The sequence below is a fragment of the Podarcis raffonei genome, chromosome 14 (assembly GCF_027172205.1).
Source record: "Podarcis raffonei isolate rPodRaf1 chromosome 14, rPodRaf1.pri, whole genome shotgun sequence".
In the NCBI taxonomy this organism is placed as follows: domain Eukaryota; kingdom Metazoa; phylum Chordata; class Lepidosauria; order Squamata; family Lacertidae; genus Podarcis; species Podarcis raffonei.
In genome coordinates, this window is record NC_070615.1 from 41799446 (window position 1) to 41816710 (window position 17265).

At 42.9% G+C, this 17265-nt stretch overlaps 1 long non-coding RNA gene across 1 annotated transcript in view; it reads right to left on the reverse strand.

The window, feature by feature from the left end:
- Positions 1 to 257: 257 nt before the first annotated feature.
- Positions 258 to 17265, reverse strand: part of LOC128401885 (uncharacterized) — a 28914-nt gene continuing 11906 nt past the window's right edge. The window contains exon 3 of the long non-coding RNA XR_008327555.1: positions 258 to 881. This is a non-coding gene — a long non-coding RNA (uncharacterized LOC128401885). The remainder of the gene's footprint in view (positions 882 to 17265) is intronic.

A 17265-nucleotide genomic window follows, 5' to 3' on the forward strand; every position in this document is an offset into this window, starting at 1 on the left:
CTAGCCAGATGGGCAGGGTATAAATAAATTGTTGTTGTTGTTGCTGTTGCTGCTGTTGTTGTTATGCACTGGTGGGATCTCCTGGCTGTTCAGCTGCAAGAGCAATTCTCCCAGTTGCTCTCCTTCCACTCCAAGTTTGCTTCCATAACCACAGGCCGTTGCTGGAATGCTTTGACAGGTGTCAAACAAGGCATGTGCAATAAACTAGATTATAATCGGTCTAGTTACCTCTGCAGAAATTGCATCCTTTCTCAGTGTTGATTTTAGAAAATGTTTTATTGAAAAGGTTAGCTAACGATTTCCAACTTTAACACATCTCAAATGTAATTCATTAAAATGACAGTGCACAGTAAATTTTTAGCATCAAAGGCTAATTCATTCTCCTTCCTTCTCCCCCCCCCCCATATTTTACATAACATCATTGCCAGCAGAAGAGAGAATATATTGTTATTTTAATCATCATGTGCCGAACATATAATTTTTTAAAGGAGGAATTTACTTTTAATGTAGGTTGGGTCACAGGAGAGCAATTATATTAGATAGCAAGGATGGTATGGCATTATTTAAAATATCCTTTCAGGTCAGCTTCTTTTACTTATCTAATTTATCAACAGTTTTGGGCTAGCGGTTTCCATAATTGTATTAGCATAATACCTAGGTATGTAATTGCTTTTTGATTTCCTCCTTTCTAATCACAACGTCAACCTGTTAACTTGGTGAAAAGTTCATATTTGTGTCTGCTTGAAGATTATATATATAATGTTTTTTAGGGAACCAATGAGTGATGATATTCATTTCTCTTTAAGGTCAGGCATTATGGAGATGTTGAAATGCAGACTTTCTCCTGGAGTAGGATCACTGGAGGCTGGTGTCCATTGGTCCTAGGAGGATAGAAAGCAGGGAAGCAAACAGTATAGGCAACACCCTATTTATGTGCATTCAATACATACATGCCCATGCATATGCACATCACGCCAAACCCAAAAGTGACCCCAAAACATCACAGAAACATCACAAAAAGGGGAAGAAAAGGGTGTTTGCAGGCTTTTCCAATGGTGTTTCAAATATACACAATTTCACTGATGCCTTGGAACATAAAAGGTAAAGGTACAGGACCCCTGACAGTTAAGTCCACTCACGAACGACTCTGGGCTTGCGGTGCTCATTTCGCTTTACTGGCCAAGGGAGCTGACGTTTATCTGCAGACAGTTTTTCTGGGTCACGTGGCCAGCATGACTAAGCAAAACCAGAGCAGCACACGGAAACACCGTTTACCTTCCCGCTGGAGCTGTACCTATTTATCTACTTGCACTGGTGTGCTTTCGAACTGCTAGGTTGGCAGGAGCTGGGACCGAGCAACGGGAGCTCATCATGTTGCGGGGATTCAAACCGCTGACCTTCTGACTGGCAAGCCCTAGGCTCAGTGGTTTAGACCACAGCGCCACCCGTGTCCCCACATAAAGGGGGTGTTGCCTGTAGATGGTGCCAGAGCCAATGACAGGCAAAGCCAACTCAATTTACTTTTGCCCCCATTCTTCTCCCTACTGAGTTTTACAGTGGTAACATTGAGACTAAGGAGGAAGAAATCAATAAGGCAGTACTTTGACTGGTTGTAAGTAAGAAGGCAAGGAGATAGTGCCTGCTGTGGGCAGACTGAGATTGGTGAGGCAGTGCCCTGTTTGCCTTACCTGATCAATAAAATATTTGAGGGGGCTGGACACCCCCCAAAGTTGGTAGGCATTGCCATTCCAATTGTGCGTTAGCACTGCATCTTGTGATCAATTTTGTGGGGCGGGGTTTACATGGGTCCCCCAATTCAAGTTGGCACCCCTGGGCGGAACAATTTGCCGCACTGAGTAGACACACAAACTTGCCTTTCCATTGAATACATAGTTTTCTCTCCCTTTTTTATTCTCAGATTTCTGTAGATTTATCTAAACAAGATTGAATGACCTAGTGAGCTTAACTGGCTGGAGAGTTAAACCTGGGTCTCTCCAATCTTAGCCTAGCACTCTAACCAATGCACTGCATTAAAGCATGTGGTCATAATACTCAGTTCAAAATTTAGAAATGAAAAATGGAACCACAAAAAATCCCTAATGCATTCGTTCAATTGTCAAGCATTTCTCAACTTTTGCTGTTGCACTACAACTCCCATCATCCGTGATCATTGACTATGCGGGTTGTAGTCAAACTATATATGGGAACCAAGGATTGGGGTAGGCTACATCAGTCCTACTTTACACACAATACCAGGTAATTCAGATGAGAATTTTGGAAATGTTCCATATTTCTAAAGACAATATGGCAGTTTTCATTGACATGCTTTCTGTTTTTTAACGGTAGGTTTTAAACTTTTTTAATTGTCTGGCTCCAGTTAGTGGAGCTGTAATCGAAATATGTTTGCACAATTGCTGCCATACTACTTAACAGTGTTGCTTAAGTGCTTTTTAATTGTTGGAGTTCAGCCAAAGAAATAACAACGTCTACAGAACACCATTTGGAGATTAGTGAAATTTAGCTTTGAGCATCTGCATTGGTAGATGGCTGAGAAGAAGAGGTGCTTGGGGTAATTTGATTTCTGTTCAGTCAAATGTGAACTAACCTGATCCATACAGCACCCAGATTGGAATCTAATTTCTTTTGGATTTGTGATACATTTCTTGACTCAAAATAATAACAATGCCCAAGTGTGTTTAGAATATATCAGTTTTTCCAACTAAGGCCACATACACACCATACATTTAAAGTACCATATTACCACTTAAAACATTCACGACTCCCCAACAGGAATTCTGGGATCTGTATTTTTTTTATTAAAAAAAATTAGGTGCTGAGAGTTGGTTGGTTGGTATTCCCCTTCCAGAGGTACAATTTCCAGAGTAGAATGGCAATCAACCAGTCTTCAAAAGGAACACTGGTTTTGCTTTCAACAACTACATCTGCAGGTTTTTATTATGGTGGTGGTGGTGATTACTGAGCCAAAAGAGCAACATGCAGCTTTTGGTGAGTTTGCCACTGCCTTCTCAACATCCCAATCCCATTTAGGCAAGAGCAAAAAGAAGAAGAAAAACTTCCCTGAGGCAGCTGAGAAAACTCATGCCTCTGGTTTCATACAAAATAAAAAAAATTCTTCTTCAGTATCTGAAGAAGTGTGCATGCACACGAAAGCTCATACCAATAACAAACTTAGTTGGTCTCTAAGGTGCTAAGGTGGTAAGGGATGCGGGTGGTGCTGTGGGTTAAACCACAGAGCCTAGGACTTGCTGATCAGAAGGTCAGCGGTTCCAATCCCCACGACGGGGTGAGCTCCCGTTGCTTGGTCCCTGCTCCTGCCAACCTAGCAGTTCGAAAGCATGTCAAAGTGCAAGTAGATAAATAGGTACCGCTCCAGCAGGAAGGTAAATGGCGTTTCCATGCGCTGCTCTGGTTCACCAGAAGCGCTCAGTCATGCTGGCCACATGACCTGGAAGCTGTACGCAGGCTCCCTCGGCTAATAAAGCGAGATGAGCACTGCAACCCCAGAGTCGGTCATGACTGGACCTAATGGTCAGGGGCCCCTTTACCTTTACCTTTAAGGTGCTACTGGAAGGATTTTTTAAATTTTGTTTCGACTACGGCAGACCAACACGGTTACCTACCTGTAACTAGAACTCTGGTTTCATACAGAGCTGATGCATGTCTGTATTCAACAGTGATTTATCTCGAACACAAGACAGTGCTGTGCTTCTCTTTCTTTCTGAGGACAGTTCATGTTGGTTCAAACTGGATGACAAAGCCCTACAGGGACTGCACCACATTTGGAGGACAAGTTGCCCAGCTCTTGGTTAACTCTTCTTCACATACACAAAAAGCCCTCTTTGTTATAGGGTAGTAATAATATCAGGGATAAGAGCTCTGACCTCAACTTCCTCTTGAGGTGAAAACCCTGTTTCCTCAAGGAGTTATCACATAGAAGTGCATTCATTCCCAGCTGCACTGTGAAGTGATACGGACTCCATACCCTCCAACCTTTCTCTGATGAAAATGTTGTTGTTGTTTAGTCGTTTAGTCGTGTCCGACTCTTCGTGACCCCATGGACCAGAGCACACCAGGCACGCCTGTCTTCCACTGCCTCCCGCAGTTTGGTCAAACTCATGTTGGTAGCTTCGAGAACACTATCCAACCATCTCATCCTCTGCCGTCCCCTTCTCCTTGTGCCTTCCATCTTTCCCAACATCAGGGTCTTTTCCAGGGAGTCTTCTCTTCTCATGAGGTGGCCAAAGTATTGGAGCCTCAGCTTCACGATCTGTCCTTCCAGTGAGCACTCAGGGCTGATTTCCTTCAGAATGGATAGGTTTGATCTTCTTGCAGTCCATGGGACTCTCAAGAGTCTCCTCCAGCACCATAATTCAAAAGCATCAATTCTTTGGTGATCAGCCTTCTTTATAGTCCAGCTCTCACCTCCATACATCACTACTGGGAAAACCGTAGCTTTAACTATACGGACCTTTGTCGGCAAGGTGATGTCTAGGGATGTCCTGTTTCAACAACAACAACTATACCTTGTCCATGTGATGCCCACTCTGGTCAGCTTCCAACATATAAAAACAAAACAAAGCATTAAACAGTAAAAAAACTTCCATATACAAGGCTGAGTTTGGGTGAGTTCTGGCTGAAGAAAAGCCCTGGGGATGTCCTATTCCATACCCTTCAACATTTCTCTTATGAAAATAAGGGACAGCTTAAAGAAAAGCAGGACATTCCAGGTTCAAATTAGAAACCGGGATGGCTTCTGTAAATCCAGGACTGTCCCTGGAAAATAGGGACACTTGGAGGGTCTGAGACTCTGGAGGTCAGTAGCATATATTTTTATAAATGAAAACACAGAGTACCTCTAACTATCAGGACAGTTGTGGCTCATATGTACAAAAAGTAATTTTCTGCAGAAGAATAGCTTGTCCATCTGCCTCTCTCTCTATGACATGCTTTCTCCACTTCAAATACTTTCCCCTTCTCCTTCTCTTTCTCCTTCTTTGTATCTTAAAAATCACCACAGGTCTTAGAGGCCAAACATTTCAGACATGTCCTTCTGAATCATCAATACCCTACTCATGTAAGAGTCAATTTGTCAAAAGCTTACTGCATTTCCCTTCCTCTGCGATTTCATTTTCTTAATCTTTTAATCCAGTGTACCACTTTGTAATGCTCAAGACACTTTGTTGATTTGCAGAAATCCCCCCCAGCCCCCACCCCTGTTCAAACCACAAGTCTCATTCTTAAGACAATTTTCTTCCGGCGTGATAGAAAATGAGATCTTCTGCTGGTATAAATCTGCAGAGCTGCAATGAAATCAATAGAGCTGCACCAAGTTTACACCCCAGTTGATTACCTCGGTCATTATCTTGTGTCTGGGCTATCTATTGGCAGTTGTCATTTCCTCGTTGTCCTGTTAACTCAGTAGCAAATTACGGCTTGAATCCTGGCCTAAGGCCCTAATATTTAATGGTTTGACATTCACAATGAACATTGTAGCCGTTGTGTCAATTACTAGACAATTAGCAGCCGAATTGCTGCTTGATTCAAATATAAGTAGCGATGCTTTTTTCCTTTGTTTTTTCGTTTAATGTTTCTACAGAGAAGGGATTTTTGGAACTAGCTGAGAAGCTGACATTGTGTCTTGTGCATTTCCAAATGCCTCGAGAAAGGAAGATGAACTATCCCTCCCAGGTAAATTAAATGTCTAGTCCTTGTCTTTGTTTTCTGAAATGCCTCCCCCAGCACTTGCTGACTGGAACTTATTAGGCTATAGGTGTGCATTAAAAGATAGGCAGGCAGCGCCTTTGAAGATTGGAATCCCACAAGAGGCAAGCTAAGAGCTCCCTTCCCTCTGCTGCCTCTGAATAATCATGCAACTTACAATGGCCATACAGCAACTACAAGTGAAATTAGAGATGATCCATTTATTGCAAGCTGCCTAGACGACACCCCAAGCCACATTTTTTCACAGCATTCTCTTCCACATTCAAGCCCTATGGCTCACTGAGGACCAGCAGTGGAGGTACTGGCATTCCTTGAGCACTGGTGCAGGGCTTGCTGGTAAATAGTAGCAGCTCTCAGCATCAATAGCTGATGGAGGCTTCTAACCAACAGCTGTTGTGGGTAGCTGGATGTTTCTGAGCATTCCAATGCTTTCTTTTTTGGCCTTGTGGGTGAACCAGGGCAATATCCAACATAAAAAGAATATTTTGCAATGTGAGATTTTTAAAAATAATAATGATGATGATGATGATTTATTCCGCTCACCATGAGGCCATGTGAGTGTGTCTGTGTCTACAACACACACAGAGAGGAGAGAGAGAGATTTGTATCCAAAGCTAGTCCTACTTGGAGCAGACCCCTTGAAATTAATGGGCTTGGCTAATGCTGGTTTATCGAGCTCAATGGGTCTACTCCTGAGCAGGAATGAGTTGGAGGCAACCCATATGTTGTTGGCATCCATTTGTCTCGAGAGACAATGGAATGCATGTCTGAGTGTGAAGTCAAACCACTCTGTTAACAGCACTGAAGTGACCTCCCTAGGGTGTAAGCCTGGGCAGCGTGTATGGAGGTCCTAGACTGCCCAGATAACAAGAGTGATATCATCTCACTGACATGCTCCAAAGGGAAACAGAGCAATATGTTTGGCAGCAGCCTGGCTGCAGGAGTTGCTGAAAGACTGAAAGACTTTTGGGAAAAGATTTATAATGAATTGAAAAAAATGTTGAAATATACATTTATAAAGAAACCAGAGGCCTTTCTTTTTGGAATAACAGGTTTGGAATTGCCCAAGAAAGATGCTACATTGTTTTTGTATGCCACAACTGCTGCCCGTATTTTGTTAGCTGAAAAGTGGAAAACCCAAGAATTACCAACGATAGAAGAATGGCAGATGAAGATGATGGATTTTTCGGAGCTAGCCGACTTAACCGGAAGAGTCCGCGACCAGAAGGAGGAGGAGTATCAGGAAGAGTGGATTAAATTTAATGATTATCTAGCTAAATTTGTTAAGTCAAATTAACTGAAAACAGCTTACAGATACTTAATTGGTTTAGGATTTTATTTATGTTAAGTGATGAATTAATATGTTTAATTCCATAAGGTGAAGATTTAAGGATGTTAATGTCTAAGTTAAATTTTATAAGAATTGGGATTTGGAAAAGGACATGCAATGAAATTCAACCAAGGGGAAGAGAGAAAGTCACTTAACAAAGTTAATAAGCGTAATTTTCAATAAGGCTATGATTTTTGTTTGTTTGTTTGTTTGTTTATAATATTGTGAAAACTAATAAAAAAAATTGGGGGGAAAAGGAGTTGCTAGAAGGAAGGGTACAAGAAAACATCCAACTGCTTTAAGGGACTCCACTCCAGATCTGTGTAGGCTTTCCTTAACCTTTTCTTCTCCCAAAGATATCCCGCAAGGCAGCAGAGGTTTAGGACCAGAGTTTTCCTCCTCCTAGATGGACTACCTTTCCAGGCGGACAAGCCCCATCTGCTCCTCACTTCCCTCTACACAGCATGGGCAGGAAACACCTTCTTGACTGTCGGACCCACTGTCGGTCTCATCTGCTCAATCTACCAGAGCCTGCCTTCACATGGAGTGGACATCCCTAACTCACTGAGGGTTTGAGACCCATCAGCTACCCTCACCTGGTACAGCTGGCCAGTCAAAGCCGTTTCCAGGGTGTGGCTGCTGTCACATGTTGACGGCTTCTAGGAGCCAGAGCTGAGAGCTAAGAGCATGGTGGGGACCAAAGGTGGACAAGCTACCCTTGTCTTCCACCATATATAAATTACACATATTTCCTATTGATGTCCTTTAATGTGCAATGATTGGAAACATATCCTTCTGACTTGGTGAGACTTATTTTTTTTTGTAATCCTTTTTCACACTTTTGCAGGAGCTCTGTATGCCCACTTCAGGATTGTTTCTCTATGCTTGGAGAGAAAGGATGGGCTGCTCCTGTTGCTTCACACACTATCTATTACAGCTGCTATACAAGCTAAGAGTTATAGCTGCTCATCTCATTTTGCCTCTCAGTGAATGACATCTTGATGCTGCTGCCCAGCTTTCTTTCTAAGCCTCTCTTTGTGGACCTCACGAAGGGGGGAAATGAGTATTATTATTTTTTAAAAGACATACAGCTTTTTGAGAGCTTTAATCTTGCAAGGTTTACAATCAGCTTTGAAGCTGATGGGCCTAAATCTGACCTCTTGCAACCTCTCTCTGATTGCAGAACACATGGTCAGGCTGGTCAACTTCAAAGTGCGTTGTGCATTTGCTTAGATTAAAGCTCTCCGAAGGTCACATGTATTTAACAACCACATGTGGGATTCCCACCCGCCCACCCTTCTTCAAAGAGAGATGTGCGGGACAAAGTGTCATTAAGCAAAATGAGATTGGCGGTGCAATCCTATACATGTGTCGCCAGACATAATCCCCATTGAGTTTGGCTTCCATGGAGATAGAGAAAGGTTTTCTGCTTTGCTTCTAAGTAATTTACAAGGCTCTTAAGCATTAGGGCATGGGATGAAAGGTAAAGGGACCCCTGACCATTAGGTCGAGTCATGACTGACTCTGTGGTTGCGCGCTCATCTCGCTCTATAGGCTGAGGGAGCTGGCATTTGTCCGCAGACAGCTTCCAGGTCATGTGGCCAGCATGACTAAGCCGCATTCTGGTGAACCAGAGCAGCACACGGAAATGCCGTTTACCTTCCCGCCGGAGTGGTACCTATTTATTTACTTGCACTTTGATGTGCTTTCAAACTGCTAGGTTGGCAGGAGCTGGGACCGAGCAACGGGAACTCACCCCGTTGTGGGGATTCGAACTGCCAACCTTCTGATAGGCAAGTCCTAGGTTCTGTGGTTTAACCCACAGTGCCACCCATGTCCCAGGCCATGGGATAGTTCCCTTATATTCCTGCCCAATCATTGAGGTCTTCATGAACAGCTCAGTTGGTTAGAGCAGGGGTGGCCAACGTGCAGTCCATGGGCTGGAAGTGGCCCATGGAGCCTGTTTAACTGGCCCACAAGCCGCCCCAGAACCGAGCAGCCTGCTCGGAGAGTCCTGGTACACTGCGCTAAACTGGCGCGGGGACTCACTTCTGCGGCACCGGGAATCGCATCTGCACACGCTTAGACACTGGAAATCATGGGCAGGCGGGTGATCTGGCATGATCTGGCCCACGGAGGGATCTCCACTGGACCAATTCGGCCCAGGCAAGGTAAACCTTGCTGACCCCTGGGTTTGCTGAACAATATAACACAACACGATGGCCAATAACAATGGCACTAAACACTATTTATAGACTAATACAAATGATCAGAAATCACAACCAAAGTCTCTAAATCTTCTTCACCAGTTGCGGTAGAATAATTTAAAAGTTCGATATATAATCTGTCACCAAATATTGCCGGAACAGAGTTTCCGGATAACCAATCTGTTTCCTTCAATGCTTCATCAGCCAGTCTTGTTCAATTCTTCATCAGCTTGTCTATATTACAACACAGGGGTCTGTTTACGGACCCCTGGGTTAGAGCACGGTGCTGATAATGTCAAGGTAGCAGGTTCCATCCTCGTATGGGACAGTTGCACATTCCTGCATTGCAGGACTAGATGATCTTCAGGGTCCCTTCCAATTCTACAATTCTATGATTCTATGAGTTAGTGCTCCCCAAAAAGGATCAGATGGATGGCTCATCTCCCCCAGGAGCAGTGCTTTCAGTATTGTGGGCCCAATTTTATGGAATTCCCTTACAACTTAAGTCAGACAGCCACTCCACTACTGAGCTTCCAGTGCTTACCAAAGACAATTTCTTCTTATTCCAGCAGGCATTTTAATTAAAGTTTGATCATGTTACCAAAGTCTGCTAGTAACTCTTAGAAACTAATAAATGGCAGTATTTTGATAACAACTGGGATATGACGTGAAAATACAAGCTGCAGGGTTTCCTCCCCCATCCCAGTAGATTAAAAAACAGAAGAGTCACATTCTAGGAATCAGGAGCATAATCAGCGCTGCTGGTACATTTGGTTCATCTCACACTTCACCCCTGTTTGCTTACACCCCCAAACAGCTGAAACTTGAACATCACCACCTACAGCAGTGCCAGATTTATGTATAAGCAAAACAAGTTCTAGCTTAGGTCCCCACTCTCTTGGGCCCTCAAAAAAAATTTAAAGGGGGGGGACTGGATGTACATTTCCAAAATACAAGATAAAAAACAGTGTTTTGTGTTGTGTAGGCTCCTATTTGTTATGTGCAAATGGCTTTAGATACCCATTAGGTCCATAAATTACCATATAGCCCATTTGTAAAAGATGTTGAAATATACATTTATATAAATAAAAAAAACAGAAGCATTTTTATTTGGTATTGTAGGCATTGACATTAAAAGACAAGATAAAAAACTGTTTTTATATGTGACAATTGCAGCAAGAGTATTATTGGCACAGAAATGGAAGCAGGAAGAACTACCAATGAAAGAGGAATGGCAGATGAAATGGATGAAATGGATGGACTATGCAGAATTGGGTAAGATGACAGGGAGAATTCGAAACCAGCGGGACCAAGATTCTTGAAAGATTGGAGTAAATAGACGAGTTATCTGAAGGACAATTGTAACCAACTGACTACGCTTGTAGGGCTACAAGAACTTTTGTAAGGGGAACTATATGAAATATTGCAGAAAAGATTTATGAGAATGGATTTTAAGTTATGGATTATTAAAAGTAATAGGGTAACAAATGTAAGATTAAGAGATGAGGTTTGAAAATCATTATACGTGTTTGATGGAAGTCTCAGGCTAATATAGCCAAAATGTTGTATAAGATGAGATGAGATGAAATGAGATGAGATGTTTGGAAAATATATGTAAAAACTAATAAAAATGTATATTAAAAAATAAATAAATTACAATATAGCATACACTCAACACAAAAAAACAGTCACAATTCGTTGTTGACAAAGGACAGCTGGACATATAAAGGGCCCCATTACCTTCAGTAGCTTAGGGCCTCATCTAACCTAAATCCAGCCCTGGCCTACAGGCTGAGTGAAAAAGTTGTAGGGGGAGCATTTTGGGATCAGCTTGAAACTGGTCCCTGAAGGCACCTGAGGACAGTGCTTTCTGCAATCAGCCCTTTGAAAGTAAGCCTTTTTTAAAAAAAGTGCTGCAGCAGAGTGTAATGGGATGGGTGGGTATGAAAGCTCTGGTAGATCCCCAGTCCTAGGCTCTGGAATGTCATCCTTGCAGGAACATCACCAAATGCCAGCAGCATGATTTGGAGAAAGTGCTACAGAGCAGGATCGTTTGGGCAGGGACTGGAGTTGCTGGGGGCTGAGTGGGAAACAACCTGGGCTGCAGATATGTATTCCAATTCTGTAGTCCTGTTGCCTGTTTCTTGGGCTCCATGATCACCATGGATGGTGACAGCAGTCACGAAATTAAAAGACGCCTGCTTCTTGGGAGAAAAGCAATGACAAACCTAGACAGCATCTTAAAAAGCAGAGACATCACCTTGCCAACAAAGGTCCGTATAGTTAAAGCTATGGTTTTCCCAGTAGTGATGTATGGAAATGAGAGCTGGACCATAAAGAAGGCTGATCACCGAAGAATTGATGCTTTTGAATTATGGTTTTGGAGGAGACTCTTGAAAGTCCCATGGACTGCAAGAAGATCAAACCGATCCATTCTTAAGGAAATCAACCCTGAGTGCTCACTGGAAGGACAGATCCTGAAGCTGAGGCTCCAATACTTTGGCCACCTCATGAGAAGAGAAGACTCTCTGGAAAAGACCCTGATGTTGGGAAAGATGGGGGGCACAAGGAGAAGAGGACGACAGAGGACGAGATTGTTGGACAGTGTTCTCGAAGCTACCAGCATGAGTTTGACCAAACTGTGGGAAGCAGTGGAAGACAGGAGTGCCTGGCATACTCTGGTCCATGGGGTCACGAAGAGTCGGACACGACAAAACAACTAAACAACAACAGTCCTGTTGCCTTCTAGATATTGTAGGACTCCAACTTCCATCAGCCTCAGCAAGTGTGCCTTCTGGTCTGGGATTATGGAAGTTGAAGTCTACAATATTTGGAAGGCATCATGGTGGGAACCACTTCCATAGCTTGTGTCACTGTGTTCCTTCTGCCCTGCAGGCAGATTCAGGCAAAATGCATTCATACACACACACACACACACACACACACACATAGAAAGAGTGAAAGCTAATCTTTTCTGAGCAGCATTTTAGGCACACACACTAATGAAAGATTAGACTATAAAGATGTTCATTTTTGATTATTTGCCCATTTACAGCAAATTTAGTTAAAAACTCTGTTTGGTTTTTTATCATCACCAGACAAAATAAGTATGACAGGATATTCTAGCCTCTGGATTATGGAGATAACGTAGAGGAAATGCCATTTACATTTACATTCTTTTCACAGGGCAACAAAACCACGCATGCAAGGAAATTAAAATTCAAAACTTAATTGGATTTTTGTACTCCCTTTAAACAGGTAATATTGTTTTTCTCCCTTAAAAAAAAAGTGTATCTGAATGTGAGGATTTAATTCAAGGAAGCCTTCGTTGAAGGGCTAGTTGTCCTTTGGTGCAAAATGCTTCATTAAAAGCCATTTAAAGTCTATCTCACCCCAATATTTTCCGAGCAGATATGTTGCTGCATCCTGATATTTCAATTTTGCTCCAAAAGGCGAATGTCAATGTTAGCTGAAGCAAAATAAAACAAAAAGAATGGGCCTCTTCTTCCTATGCTCCATCCCTGGTCATTTCATCCTCAGGGACCAGGGAAAGGGGAGAAACTGGAACCAGTTCACATTCAAAGGGGAATTGACCTAATTGTGGGATATTTACAACACAGTCAAACCAACAATGCATGTTTCCTAGATAGGCACATGATAGGGGCTGGAGCTCACAGAGTTTTCCTGTAAGTTTGCTAGAGAGAACTCTGAGAGACCCTCCCACTGTGTCCTGACCTTGAGTACCTTGGTTCTCAAACACCTTGGAACCCAAATACTGCAAACCCGAAAGTAAGTGTTCCAGTTTGCGAACTTTTTTTGGAAGCCAAACATGCTCCGTTTTGAGTCTTACGCTTCCGATTTGAGTGTCACACTTCCGTTTTGAGTTTTATGCTGAGGTCTGTCTGGTTATGGTATTTATTTGCATTTCTGTTTTTGCGGCTCTTTTTTGTTGTGTTTTTGTGACTGTGTGGAACCCAGTTCAGCTACTGATTGATTGATTGATTGTGTGACTGCAGTATATTGTTTATTGCCTTCATTTTATGGATCAATGGTCCCGTTAGATAGTAAAATTAATGTTAAATTGCTGTTTTAGGGGTTGTTTTTAAAAGTCTGGAATGGATTAATCCATTTTGCATTACTTTCTATGGGAAAGCGCACCTTGGTTTTGGAACACCTTGGTTTTGGAACAGACTTCCAGAACGGATTAAGTTTGAGGATTGAGGTACCACCATATAATCTCCTCACCTGCCTAGGCACTTCCCTTTTGCTCTTTTGCCTCTCTTTACTCTTACCTCTTCACCTCATCACCAAGCCAGAAATGTGAGAACAAATTGCATGTCTGAGCTCCATTGCTCAGACAGCATCTTAAACTAGACGTAAGCTTGTCTGTCTAACTGAATTACCATTTTAAACCTGCCTGAACAAAGCTGCTGTATCTGATATTCAGCAATAGAAGCTCTGAGTGAGTAAATGCTATTTTTACCGTTTACAAGACGGCGTGCGTGATTATTGCTTTAAGGGGGAAACACCAGGAGAATCCAGTCTGCCTTGAGGCATCCTGGATTACTCAAAGGCTGCACACATCCCAGCTTGCTGAACTACAACTCCTATCAACCCCAGTGAGCATGACTCATTGGCAAGGAAAAATGGGAGTTTAGCAACATCTGGAAGGCCAAAGGTTCTCCACTCCCTGCTGCAGACTACTGAGGTAGATGTACCAATGCTCTGACTCTGTATAAGACAGCTTCCAATGTTGTCTGACCTGCTGGGAGCCAGAGGGCCCCGTTCCTGCCTCTCTCCACCTGGCCCAGGGTGGGGCCTGGCAGACTTCATAAGACCTGCTGCTGCTGCCCAGCAGGGACTGAGGTATTTTGGGGAAACTTTTGTTGGGAATTTTTGCTGTTACTGATATTATTTTTTTTGTATTGTTATTTTTATGTGGAAATTGTTCAGTTTCGTTATGTAGGTTTTACAGTGGTACCTCGGGTTACAGACGCTTCAGGTTACAGACTCCACTAACCCAGAAATAGTACCTCAGGTTAAGAACTTTGCTTCAGGATGAGAACAGAAATCGCGTGGTGGCAGCGGGAGGCCCCATTAGCTAAATTGGTACCTCAGGTCAAGAACAGTTTCAGGTTAAGAACGGACCTCCAGAACGAATTAAGTTCTTAACCCGAGGTACCACTGTATTTATTTTTATGACTACTTTGCTATGTTTGTAACAATGTAAATCCTTTCATATTGTAAGCTACCTTGAGCATTGTTTAGCTGTGGAAGAAGAAGAGGAGGAGGAGGAGGAGGAGGAGGAGGAGGAGGAGGAGGATGATTTTGGATTTGATATCCCGCTTTATCACTACCCAAAGGAGTCTCAAAGCGGCTAACATTCTTCTTTCCCTTCCTCCCCAACAACAAACACTCTGTGAGGTGAGTGAGGCTTAGAGACCCCAGAGAAGTGTGACTATCCCAAGGTCACCCAGCAGCTGCATGTGGAGGAGCGGGGACATGAACCCGGTTCACCAGATTATGAGTCTACCGCTCTTAACCACTACATACAAATAAAATGATGATATGATGATGATCAGCAGATGGCGACCCTTGAAGCCACACCTGTCTGCATGCGTACTATGACTAATCAATTCTAGAGTAATAGAAATGCTGTCTTGGTCTTGAAGGAGCTGCAATTTTTCCTTCACTTTTTTTTTTCCTGGCCGTGATTTGTCAAAAATCACACTTCAAGAAATACAGTTACCTGTGCTGTGGAGAGAGAAAAAAACCACACACTCCTGCACAAGGAAATGGGTGTCTCTGAGTGAGGGTCTAATTATAAAACCATCAGTCCATTTGTGAGGCTTTTTGACCATCCATGGCAGCTAATCAGGCAGGCCAAGAGGCTTCTGTGAAGTTTAACATTCTCAGTGTTAAGGCCGCACTTCGCACCACAGCTTTTTCAAGTGGGTGGCTGATAATGATATGGTGTGACATTTTCCCCACCTGTGAGTGTGTGTTGCTATTGCTGCAACAGTTCCATTTCAACAGCAGCTAATGAGTTATACAAGTGAATATATTTGAAATGCGAAGGGGGCGGGTTGGGGAGGGAAGAGAGACATTGCTCAGTAGGAGAGAACGTATTTGTCACACAAAAGGTCTCAGAATCAGTCCGTGGCATGTGTCGTCTTTGGGAAATACCTTTCTGAATCAAAGCAGGCCTAGATCTGCTCAGTGGCAGACTGTCCAGAAACCACAAATACACCCACCTTAGGTTCCAAGTTTTATATAAGAAAGAAAGATATACCGGTAGATGTAGCCAAGTAAAAAAGATGAGATATATTTGCAAGAAAATAACCTAGTAAAATGATAAGGAATAAAATAATAGGCAATGGGCAAGACCTTTGCTGTTGTGATAAATGGGAATAGCCACCATGGAAGGGAGATCAGGAGCTCCTGGGAGGACAAGCACATTGAATAGTGTCCAAGTTACAGGACCACAGAGAGCATTCTCTCAAGCACTTTGCAGGGAGTCTAAGATGTGGATTCAGCACCATGGACAGCACTTATGCAGCTGAAGCCAGGAATTCAAGTTGTCTCAGCAAGATCCTGGAAAAGGTAAATCAAAGGCACATAAAATGGTGCCTTGGCTGCCTTCAGCAGCCCAGCTGTATTGCTGGGGCAAAATGTAGCATGGACCTATTGTATTCTCTGTGTGTGATCTGTGGCTTTCTAGATATTGTTGGGACTCTGCCACTGATCAGCAAAACCAGTGGTCAGAGATGAAGGGAAATTGTAGTTCAGCATATATCTGGAGGGCCACGGGTAGTAGTAGTAGTAGTAGTAGTAGTAGTAATAATAATAATAATAATAATAATAATAATAATAATAATAATAATACAAAGACGAATAAATAACTTCCTTTTTAAAGCAGAAGTCTGCCAGGTGTGTTCTCTGCTTTAAAACATGATGTTAGACTGGCAGAGAAGGGTTGCATGATATCATCAATTGTTTACTCTCATGGAATGGAATTTGGGTGCGCTGATTTCTCAGTATTGCATCAGTGCCCCAGGAGGGAAGATCACTGATGCGAAGGCAGGAACAACCACCCTCCCCAAACTGCCAATGAAGCCAGGCTGTGAAACAATGGGAGGGGTACAATTAGGTTGTCACGTCGCGAGGGGAAATGTTGCATTTATCCCCAATTACAACAATGGTTTTTGGGGCTACAGTTTGTAACCTTTCCTTATGACAACATTTTCAAAGTATTTTGCACCGGAATTTTGTGAACTAAGTAAATTGCGCACACATGCACTTGCACAAACATATTCTAATAAATTGCGCTAATAATGTATGTTACTGTAAAATGCAGATTATACTATTTACTCCAGGGCTTTGTCTGATGTAGGAATGTATTATCCTCCAAATGTAGGTGGACTACATCTCCCATCATGCCCGACCACTGCCCATGTTGGCTGGAGCTGATGGGAGCCAGAGTTTGCTGCTTGTGAGCAAGGCCAGGAAGTTACAAAGTTTAACACCAGCTCAGTCAGCTCTGCCACAGGGGTGTAATAATAATAATAATAATAATAATAATAATAATAATAATAATAATAATAATTATTTATACCCCGCCCATCTGGCTGAGTTTCCCCAGCCACTCTGGGTGGCTCCCAATCAAGTGTTAAAAACAGTACAGCATTACATATTAAAAACTTCCCTGAACAGGGCTGCCTTAAGATGTCTTCTGAATGTCAGGTAGTTGTTTATCTCTTTGACATCTGATGGGAGGGCGTTCCACAGGGCAGGCGCCACTACCGAGAAGGCCCTCTGTCTGGTTCCCTGTAGCCTCACTTGTTGCAATGAGGGAACTGCCAGAAGGCTCTCAGCACTGGATCTCAGTGTCCAGGCTGAATGATGGGGGTGGAGACGCTCCTTCAGATATACAGGTGTAAGAAGGCAACATTTTCCATTCTGCCCAGCACTGTAGGCAGCACTGTT